Here is a 12010-nt window from a genome sequence, read left to right as displayed (position 1 = left end):
AAAAAAAAAAAAAAAAACTGGATTCAATGAAGTTCCTATGCTAATATGACTACTTTTAACTACAATTTTTTTTAAATGATTAAAAGGTACTTAAAAAATGAATCCTTCACATACACTGTTTGCTTAAAATAAGGTATGCCTGTTAATGGGTGAAGGATATTAACCAGAATTCCACTTTGACAATTTCTATCCAATCTGAAATACATGCACTGGTCCCCATAAAGCACTTTCAAAAATGATTTCCTTTCCTTATAATTCTGAGTAGTTGTTACTACGTATGAAGAATGAGAATCAGAGAAGTAAAGTAGTTTATCTAAGTCACACAATGAATTAGTTGAACTCAAATTCAAGCCCAAGTCTTCTGTTAATCTTGTGTTTTTTCCAATGTACTACAATGCCTACCAACTCAGCTAATGTAAAAATTCTATTTTCTCATTTATAGTCCAGTTTGTCTTTTTGCTATTTATCACATCATTGCCTCAAGAGCACAAAATCATCTGGAGGTCACTCATTCACACAGCATTCTCCTCCTCAAATAGTAATCACTACCAAAACAGAGGCAAGGAAAAGAAGTGGCAGAATGTTTTATATTATTTTAGGCCTGCTGCTTTGAAACACAGTAATCTTTATAACTGGCTCAGAGAATGTCAACATAATCATAAATTCTTCTGGAAACAGGGGCAAGTTCTTTCACTTGCCTTTTCCCTAAGTTACTAACAAATGCTTATGAAGAAGTCTCTTAAAGAGATAACTGTGACTAGATAGAAAAAAGCATGAAAGATAATGACTATAGAACCATTTTCAGGAAAAAATGGAAATATAGATAAGAAACCTGGGCCTAACAAGCTTTCAAAACTATTCATCTATTCTCAAGGTCTTTTTTAAAGATACTTAAGGCCTTCTGTTTTTTCTTGTGATTATATTACCATGGACACAAACACAAAACTAAAATACTCCTAAAATACTAAAGATAAATATGAAATTCAAATGGCATTCTAAGAACTTCAATAATATTCGTGCAACAGAACGAGTTACCCCCTAGAGTAAAAACATTGAACTTATACGCTCAAAACTAAGAACAGAAATACACACCACCACTATTTCTAACTCATAATTCTAACTATAACCCCCAAACACAGCCATCTTAGACTAAGCAAGTATTCTTCTTTGTACAGTAAAAGAATTTCTTTTTTTCCCAGTTTTTGGCCAGGGCTGGGTTTGAACCCACCACCTCTGACATATGGGGCCAGTGCCCTACTCCTTTGAGCCACAGGCGCTACCCCCAGTAAAAGAATTTTAGAGACAGAAAAAAATTGGAGAGATCAACTGTTCTGACCTTTAAAAACATATTAAAAAAGAAAATGTTTGGGGTCCAAAAAGTTTAAATAAATTGACTAAACTAAGCCCACACTGCTAATTAATAGCAGGACAAGAACCCAAGTCTTTTAATTATTCCGTTTATTTCTTCAATTTTAGAGGTACCCTACATATTTTTCAAGTTACCATCTTTTCCAATGCCAAGTGTAACTTCTCTGTAAATATCTGCTGGGATGTTCCTCTGCAACTCTGTGACCTTATAATGGGGAGGATTATTAAAGTAACTTCTAAAAGAATGGTTTGCATAAAATGCAGAGGAAAACAAGGAAATTCTACCCTGTTTGAATCCCTTTGGTTCAATGATATTATCACAGCAAATGTGTGTCAGCTGAGTAAAGGCACTGAAAGACCCGCATTGTAGTGATTGCCAGGCTTAAAGGTTACAGCTCTACCATTGTTTTCTACCTAGCCCCTAGTGTTTGCCTGCTCAGCAAACAGAACAAGCTTTATCTCATCTTACTCCTCCAACCTCATTTTAGAATGGCAATTTCCAGGGATAAGGATAATTCATTATTAGATTTTCAGTTTTTAATACTGAGAACCCCAATAAAAGAATGTGTGCCAAAAGAAACAGTATGCTCTATCAGTTAACAGATATATGATAAAAAGCAAGCTTCTGTTCCCTTCCCCTCCCCCAAGAGTTCAACTACACATCAACAGCCACATTCTTGCACCTGTCGATTGAGATAAACTAATGTTAACTCCTGATACACACTTAAGAATGCAAAGCAGTCTGTAAAAAGTCCTAAGCAAACTATCATAGTTGGAAAGTACTCAGAAGTTGCTAAGCCCTATATTTTAGCATGAATTCAGTACACTGCACACCACACAGGAAAACTTTCTTCTTCTTTTTTTTTTTGAGACAGAGCTTCAAGCTGTTGCCCTGGGTAGAGTACCCTGGCATCACAGCTCACAGCAACCCCCAACTCCTGGGCTTACGTGATTCTCTTGCCTCAGCCTCCCAGGTAGCTGGGACTACAGGCGCCTGCTACAATACCCGCAACACCCGGCTACTTTGTGGTTGTAGCTGTCATTGTTGCTTGGCAGGCCCAGGGTGGATTTGAACCTGCCAGCTCTGGTGTATGTGGTTGGCGCCTTAGCCACTTGAGCTACAGACACTGAGCCCAGGAAAACTTTCTTCTAAAGTTGTGTCTCTGGCATTAGTTCTGCTCAGTTCTCCTCTATTTAAGCAAAAATTGGTTATCTTAATTTATCAGGTGACGAAAGAGGCTAGCTGACATATTATAGTGATCAAATTCAAATATGTACCCAAATAGTCTCTCCATTTTTTATCTTTTATGGAACCTAATTTTTAATATGTTAAATTTGGGACAGTTTCATTTCCTAAGCAGTCTTTCAACTTTTACCAAACTTTAACTTCAATGAAGTTATTAAAAACAAAAGTCTATAACAGGGAAATCCCTTTAAATTAAGAAGAGATAATGAGAGCTGAGACCCAAAAAAACTACTCAAAACTTTGAAGAAGGATATTAGAATGAGTTTATCTAATGTCAATACTCTACTGCTGACCCAACACAGTGACTCACACCCATTCCCCCAGAACTTTCAGATGCCAAGGGAAGAGGATCACTTAAGACCAGGAACTGGAGATCAGCCAGGGCAACATAGCAAGATCCCAACTCTATGGGAAAAAATAAATAATAATACTCTACTGCTAATACTTACGTACATGAGAAACTAAAACCCAAATGCATGGAACAACACAACAGTCATCATTTAATCACAGCACATTCTTAAAATGGAAAAACTATGCAGAGGTTAAAAAGAATAAAACAGATCCACATGAAGTGATATGGAAAGAAAGCTAAGACGCTACTAAATGAAAAGACAAAAGGTGTATGATAGCATGATCAACATGTTTGGAGACATTTATGATGTACATTTTATATATACTTTCAAACCCAGGGACTATCTGGAAAGTTATACAGATAAGAGGTAACAGTGGTTTCTTCCAAGTGAGGTGGAGTGAGAAACACAGAACTAGAGGCTAGACATCAGGTGCACAATTTACTTTATCCTAACATATACCTTTTGAACTATTTTAATTTCTCCCAGGTATATAGTATTATCTTTCTAAAAAATTTTAAGGTGGGCTTGGTGCCTGTAGCTCAGCGGCTAGGGCACCAGCCACATACACTGGAGCTGGTGGGTTCAAATCCAGCCCAGGCCTGCCAAACAAGAACTACAACCAAAAAATCGCTGGGCATTGTGGCAGGTGCCTGTAGTCCTAGCTACTTGGGAGGCTAAGGCAAGAGATTAGCTTGAGCCCAACAGTTTGAGGTTGCTGTGAGCTGTGATGCCACAGCACTTGGGGCGAAATAGTGAGACTGTCTCAAAAAAATAAATAAATAAAATTCTAAAGTGATTAAAGAACCCCATGATGATTTATAATTTAACTACTTTCTTAAGGTACTATAATCATAGGATTAGAAAGTGCCTCTAGAGAGCTAATCCTCAGTCCCAGGCAGGTCTGTACCTACACCATTCCACAGAGATTTCTTCTTTGTTAAAGATACTAAATAACTGAGTAAAATTCATGTTCTGCCTTGACCACTGTAATTCTGGATTCAAATATAAGGAAAGTGAATTCAGAGGTATGAGGTAATTTTATAAAAGCTGCCCCATTTAATTTCACCCAATCTAACTGGGCAGTCTTTCAAAAATCCTATCAATCCACTCCCATCAAGCTTTCCATTGAGAAGTCATCTCTTTGTATCTCTACATTAAATGATACAATAAACTGTCTAATTTGATGGGCAATTCCAATGTTCACCAAATTAAAACAGCACGTTGTAATATAAATGCATAATAAAAAAATTCCAGATAGAAGGAAACAAAAACTAAAAGCAAACATCTGAGGAACAAGTAAGCATATATTGACTGCATTACTTTTCTTATTTATTTTTTTAGAGACAGAGTCTCACTGGGTCACATGTGGTGTCACAGCTCACAGCAATCTCCAGCTCTTGGGCTTAGGCAATTCTCTTGCAGCCTCCCAAGTAGCTGGGACTACAGGTGCCCACCACACCCAGCTATTTTGCTGCAGTTTTGGCTGGGGCCAGGTTCGAACCTGTCATCCTCAGTATATGGGGCCAGCACCGTACTCACTGAGCCACAGGCGCTGGCCTGTATTACTTTTCTTACCAGAAATTCTACAGGAAGTCATGCAAATTTGAGTCAGTTTGGTTTCTCTAAGTCAGGCAACATGAAAGCATAAGACTAAACTCTGCGATTTTTTTCCTAAAACAAATTCTCACTTCATGTCAATAGGCACCTGCACTTCCCTTTAAAATAAGTACAAATAATCTAATCTCTCAACATTAAAGAATTTATCCTCCGGAAGAGCTAGGCATTTTCCATAATAAATTCCTTTATTAATTCAAATATTTTCTGGACATGTGCTATGTGTCACATAATCTTACAGCAGTAAACAAAACAGATTTTTGTCAGGATAGAGCTTAACTTTTTTTTTTCTTTTGAGACAGTCCTCATAGCTCACTGCAACCTCAAACTCTTGGGCTCAAGCAATCCTCCTGCCTCAGCCTCCCAAGTAGCAGGGATTAGGGGCACATACCACCACACCTGGCTAATTTTTCTTTTCTTTTTCTTTTTTGGTAGAGATGGGGTCTCCCTCTTGCTTAGGCTGTATCTCAAACTTCTGACTTCAAGCATTCCTTCCACTTCAGCCTCCCAGAGTACTAGGATTACAGGCATGAGCCCCCTCACCAGGCCAGGATCTTAACATTTTAATAGGGAGAAAATGTCACTGCTATGGAGAACAATTCAAAGTAGGGGAATTGGCAGTGACAGAAAGGAGGGCTTCATTGAAAAAAGTGACATTTGGCTCAGTGCCTGTAGCTCAAGCAGCTAAGGTGCCAGCCACATTTATCAGATCTGGTGGGTTCAAATCCAGCCCAGGCCTGCCAAACGACAATGACAACTATAATCAAAAAATAGCTGGGGGCAGTGCCTGTGGCTCAAAGGAGTAGGGAGTCAGCCCCATATACCAGAGGTGGTAGGTTCAAGCCTGGCCCCCAGCCCCCCCCCAAAAAAAACACCTGCAAAAAATAGCTGGGCACTGTGGTAGGCACCTGTTGTCCCAGCTACCTGGGAGCCTGAGGCTGAGGCAGGAAAATCGCTTGAGCCCAGGAGTTGGGTTGCTGTCAGCTGTGATGCCACAGCACTCTACCCAGGGTGACAGCTTGAGGCTCGGTCTCGAAAAGAAAAAAAAGAAAGAAAGAAAGAAAAAAGTGACATTTTATGCAAGATCTGGTGGTGGAACCAAATAGATGCTTGGGGAACAATTTAGCAGTACCTCTGCAGAGGTTATGAGGTGGGGACATGATTGGAGAGTGTTATGAACAAGGAAGCCAGTGCTACTGGAACAGGACAAAGGAATGAGCACAGTCAGAGAAATAATAGAGCCTTACAGAGCGGCACCTGCAGCTCAGTGGGTAGGGCACCAGCCACATACACTAAGGCTGGTGTTTCAAACCAGACCTGGGGCATAAACAACAATGACAACTGCAACAAAAATACAGCCAGGCATTGTGGCGGGTGCCACATAGTGAGACTGTGTCTGCTGCAATCCAGGAGCTTGGACCAAGGTATTAGCAGTAGAGAAGGAGACAACCCCAAAGCATCTGTCCACAGACTGGATATGAGTAACTTTCAGAACTTGTAGAAGTCTAATACACAGAGACTACTAAACATTGGAGTATAAAATCTTTTCGCTCATCTAAACAGGGAAATTCCTCTGTAAAATTACTGTATCTTCTGCATTTTGACAACTTAAAAAAGAAGCATCTAAAGACTTGTAAAATAAAGAAACTCACCTTCACTAATTAAACACTCAACTTCTGGTTAACTGGTCCCAAAATGAAATTTTACTCATCTCTCATGACCTATTCCCAACACACCAGATTCCTATAGAAACAGCAGCTCAATCCTCTGTGCTACCTTTGTTCATCTCTCTACTGTTACATTTATCAAACTAAAACTGAATAATTTGGCTTCTTGAAACTTACAATTAATATTAGTTCCCCCCTTCATTGACTACAGTCCTGAAAAGTTAAGAGTTATCAATTAAATTCTATTCAAATTAGGGTCTAAAATATCAGTAAATAAAACTAAAGATAGCAATATATATTTTTACCATTAAAAAAAGTTTCACAGTTACTCCCTTGGTTATTCCCATTTTTCAACTTCCTCATCTAAGGAGGGAACTTAAGAATCAAGTTCCAGTACAGAAATCAATAATCAGTTCTATAAAAAGAAATCATGACCCTGATGGTGGGAAAAAGTCTTAACATTTCAGAAACAGCAGAAAATACATGGCCTACCACTTAGTAAGGAAAAGAAAGCAATTAACCAACAATCACACCTGCTTCTGAGAACAGTGACAAGTAGTGATAGTTACTGAAATCCCGTGGGGCCCCCTCCCTGCCCAAATGAAAAGGGAGTGGTTTTCAAATTTGTGTGTACCCTGATGATTAGATGTCTTTTTCTAGTAATTTCTATAAGACAAAAATTGCATTAAATATTTTCATGTCATACTTGAAAATAATTTACTTTTCAATTTTGTACTCATTTCCTCTAAAGATTAGCAGTTCTGCAGATGAATCTCTTGTCCAAAAATGTTATTTTTCCTTTCATAAATAAAAGTTAAGGCTCAGCGCCTATAGCTCAACCGGCTAAGGCGCCAGCCATGTACACCTAAGGTGGCAGGTTCGAATCCCCAGCCCGGACCCGCCAAACAACAATGACGGCTGCAACCAAAAAATAGCCGGGTGTTGTGGCGGGCGCCTGTGGTCCCAGCTACTTGGGAGGCGGAGGCAGGAGACTCGCTTGAGCCCAGGAGTTGGAGGTTGCTGTGAGCTGTAATGCCATGGCACTCTACCCAGGGGGACAGCTTGAGGCTCTGTCTCAAAAAAAAAAAAAAAAAAGTTAAATGAAGGTAAAAACACTATGGCAATGTTCACTTTTTCTTAAAAAAGTTTTTAGGCTTGGCGCCCATAGCACAGCCTTCATGGGTTCAAACCCAGCCTGGGCCAGCTAAACAACGACAACTGCAACAACAACAACAAAGAAAAAAATAGCCAGGTGTTGTGGCGGGTGCCACATAGTGAGACTCTGTCTCAAAAAAAAAAAAGAAAAGAAAAAGAAAAAAGTTTTTAAATAATAGTTTCGGTAAGAAGATTAAAAATCTTAATAGCACAATCACAATATTGAACATTAATCTCTTTTCAGTTAATCTTCCAAAAATTATATCAAACATGGCTGGTTAGGTGGCAGAAGGATCACTTAAACCCAGGAGTTAGAGGTTACTGCTATGCTAATACCATGGCACTCTAGCCTGGGACACAGAGTGAGACTCCATCTCAAAAAAAAAAATTACATTAAACAACTTGACTAAGTTGATTTCATTCATCCGCACTTTTGTTTCCAGGCAAAGGTATCAACAAAGCTATCCTCCCTATGGGCTTTAAGGATTTTAGTTAATGTGCATTTTAAGACTCCCAAGCCTCTTTATTACAAAGTTAAGGACATTCTTTCCCTAACTGTGGTAACTAACCTTTTTCCACAATAAGAACTATCATTAGGCTCAGCACCCATGGCTCAGTGGTTAGGGTGCCACCACATGCAGTGGGGCTGGTGGGTTGGAACCCAGCCAGGGCCTGACAAAACAACAATGAAAACATTAACAACAACAAAAAAAAATAGCCAGGCATTGTGGAGGGTGCCTGCAGTCCCAGCTACTTGGGAGGCTGAGGCGAAAGAATCGCTTGAGCCAGAGAGTTTGAGGTTGCTGTGAACGCCACAGCACTCAACCAAGGGCAACAAAGTGAGGCTCCATCTCAAAAAAAAGTATCATCAATTCAGATGCTCCCCCCATAAAATGAAATTCTAACATTTGTTTTTTCTTCCTTCCATCCTTCTTTTTTTAAACTCCAAAGGCTAATTTTCCTGAGGAACAATTTAAGTCTTTTTTTTTTTTTTTATTTTAAGAGTAAGAGTTTCACCTTGTTGCCCTTGGTAGAGTGTAGTGGCATCACAGCTCACAGGAACCTCTCCAGCTCTTGGGCTTAGGCGATTCTCTTGCCTCAGCCTCCTGAGTAGCTGGGACTACAGGCACCCGCCACAACGCTGGGGATTTTTTGTTTGCAGTTTGGCTGGGGGCGAGTTCGAGAACCTGCCACTCTCAGTATGCGGGGCTGGCACCCTACTCACTGAGCCACAGGAGCCATCCAACAATTTAAGTCTTAATCATTTTAATTTAGTTTCCAACATCACTACACACACATTAACCCAAGAACCACTGAATCATTTATTTCATTAATAAAGAATTATATTCGAGATTTTCAACTTCAATTGTATAAAGCAAGTTCGGTAGTAAAAATCCAAAAGGACACCTGGATTCAGCCTGTCAACACTGCTTTGAAATGTTTTCTGAGCTATATCAGGACAGTTAGAAGGACTGTAGCAGCTGCAAGTTCTCTGAGGTTGCAAAACAGATACTTGGGAAAGGTTATTTGAATCACCTTTCAAAATAACCTACAGCTCAGGAGAAGCATGCAAAGCAAAAACTTCCAGGCTATTGTTAGCATTATTTAAAATATACCATGTTTCAGAACTATGAAGTTTAAGCATTAGCTTAACTTTTCATTTCCCCATTTTGTCAAATGTATTGAATGTATAATTAAGGCCCTGTTCTAGTATCCACCCCTAAAAGGGGGGAGGAAAGCTCTCTATGCACAGGATACAGAATTAAAACTCCCAAAATATATCTTCTCAGCATAAACTCCTTAGTTTGGCCCCAGAAATTTTTCTGCTGTTAAGCATTTTGGTCAAGTTTCCCCTCTAACCGGGTTAAGTTACACTTCACTTCCTCTATTAAACTTGCTTTTTATAAATCACATTATACTTCACAGCTATCTCTGTGTATAAACAGACAAAAATCCAAATCATTCCGTTTGAAGCTGCTAGCAGTCTTTTAAAATATACCATCTACCTAGTAAGTGTCCAATAACGATGGCATGATGTTCATATTCACAAAAGACAGCAACATTTGCCATCTTTAAAAACCATGCAGTGAAAGTAAATGTTTCACATGACTTGAAATAAAAATGCTGAAATACCTCTATAATGCCATGTCAAGGAGCTGTTATCACTAGCTTGTTCAACATGGCTTCACCTTCCTTCTCATTCCAATAAAAGAATGCAAAATTCAATCTTTCTTGTCCTCTTCCTCCAAATGCGTACTAAGATAAGGGACAATATTTCACCTCTAAATGATACTAAAATACAGCACATCCAGTCTTTAAACAAGCACTTGCACATCTGTGCACATCATACAAACACTATTCAGGATAAAGCTCCAGACTTACACAAATCAATGAAGGTGAAAAATACTCATCAGTATTAAGTTTTCATATTAATGCTATATACACTTTGAGACACTAAGAGTGAAGAAAATGGAGTAGGAATAAGACTTCTGAGGAAAGGTAAAACTTTTATGACAGAAAACTGGTAGAAACAGTGAAGGGCCATGGTAGTATGATTTGAGAAATGAGCTCTGGTTAGGTTAAAATAACTAGGGAATTTTTAGGCCAATTCAAATGCAACAGAAGGTCTGACTACAAACTGATAAGAGAGCGAATAATGCCATATTGGTAGGCCTCTTCTGATCTACTGAGCAGCTCCATGATCATCAAAAAGTTTAATAAAACCATCCTCTCAATTTATTAAATCCACATCAACAAATGACATAACTAAATTTAACTAAATTCAACTTATTGCTGACCTCCAAATTGAAGATCTCATCTCACCAAGAGAAACAAGTGAGGGTATAGTCTATGACTTAAATTTAAAATGCTTTTCACACTGGGAGCGGTGGCTCATGCCTGTAATCCTAGCTAGCACTCTGGGAGGCCAAGGCGAGTGGACTACCTGAGCCCACAGTTCAAGACCACCCTGAGCAAAAGTACAACCTCGTCTCTAAAAATAACGGGACACTGTGGTGGGCACCTGTACCACCTCAGCTACTTGGGAGGCTGAGGTAAGAGAATCACTTGAGCCCAATAGTGTGAGGTTGCCATGAGCTGTGACGCCACAATACTCTACTGAGAGCAACAAAGTGAGACTCCGTCTCAAAAAAATAAATAAAATGCTTTTAACTCAGAAAGACCCAAATTATCTGCATAATTTAAATTAATCACCAAAAGGAAACTTGTTTGTAACCACACATGTGGAATGAAAATAATGTCACTAGAATCTATTGTTTCTCCATCATATTCTTCTCAATTTGCTGACAAATCCTACTGATGACTCATATCCTTCAACATTAACCAGTCACTCCGTTCCCTCCTGAAAACCTTTTCACCAATAATGGAAAGTAAAAAATACAATTTGTTTTGATACTAAAAACAATAAATATCAACATTATGTATATAAATCCAATTTACAAACACTATAGTGGTACAACCTAGTGAATATTCACTATAAAACAGATGGAAGCAAGGGATATGCTTAAATTTTAAGTAAAACTAAAGGACAACTGGAAGAAAACAGACTTGATTGTGAATTTGATTTCTTGTCAAACGATACATTAGTTAAGAGCCAACATATCTGACCACTGCAGAAATAAAAATAAAGTAATTTATCCGATCTGCTAAAACAAATATATCATGTGTGCATTTTATGCCAAAAGAATTAACATTTTCTGAGAAGAATGATATTTCAACCCAAAAATACTATGAAAGGAATACACCACTTCTCTAAAGGTAAAGACTGTTCTAATGTTCAAAATATTTTTTCAAACAAGATTCAACTAGCAAAGAAAAAGTCACAAGAAAAGCCAAATCTTAAAAATTCTCTAAAATTCAAAAAGCCAACATTGTGCAATGAAAATTTACATTCAAATGATTAAATTTGGGTTCTAGGCCACTTAAACTGCAGTGGATGTCCTGTTAACCTATGGGCAAGAAATCAGTGTAGCCAAACAAAAGACATTTTGTATTCAAGTCACATAAAAAATACTGGTATAATTGTCAACTCCACTGTCATTTTTCTGGGAAAGATGTCTGTGTCCTGTAATTCTATACTGACTGAACAAACAGTGCAGGGAAAATCACCCTATGACATGCAGGAGAAGGTCATTTTCTTACCCGAGTCCTAGTGACTCCACAATGGTCAATTGAGGAAAGTGGACAGAGCATATAGTACCATACACCCTCTTTCATGGAGGTGGTAGGGCAGTAACAACTGATTTACCCTAGACCTCCACCACTCCAAGGAGCAAAAGACTTTCATAGGATACCCACTTTGGCTACACCAAGCAATCCTATAAGGCTTCAAGTCCCATGACAGTGACCATGAAGCCAAGGGAGCTAGAAAATGTGGTTCTATTTTCACCTTCAGTACCAAAAGTGAATATGGAGAAAAGACTCCAATTTTCCATGTATCAACAGACTCAAATTGTCATTGCACTATTATAACTGGTAGCATCCACTGTGCAACAGTTAAGTAATTTAAGGACGAAAAGAAAAAAATGTTTTATCAACTGCCACTTATTTATTGATATTCTTTTATTTATTTTATTTTTTTTTTTTTT

At 38.5% G+C, this 12010-nt stretch overlaps 1 protein-coding gene across 1 annotated transcript in view; it reads right to left on the bottom strand.

The window, feature by feature from the left end:
* Nucleotides 1-12010, bottom strand: part of PTP4A2 (protein tyrosine phosphatase type IVA, member 2) — a 31310-nt gene that overhangs the window by 14885 nt on the left and 4415 nt on the right. The window lies entirely within an intron of this gene.

This window comes from Otolemur garnettii, unplaced genomic scaffold (assembly GCF_000181295.1).
Source record: "Otolemur garnettii isolate 467f Iridium unplaced genomic scaffold, OtoGar3 scaffold00184, whole genome shotgun sequence".
Lineage (NCBI taxonomy): Eukaryota > Metazoa > Chordata > Mammalia > Primates > Galagidae > Otolemur > Otolemur garnettii.
The sequence above is the reverse complement of the archived record's forward strand: the minus strand, read 5'-3'. Positions and strand labels throughout refer to the sequence as shown.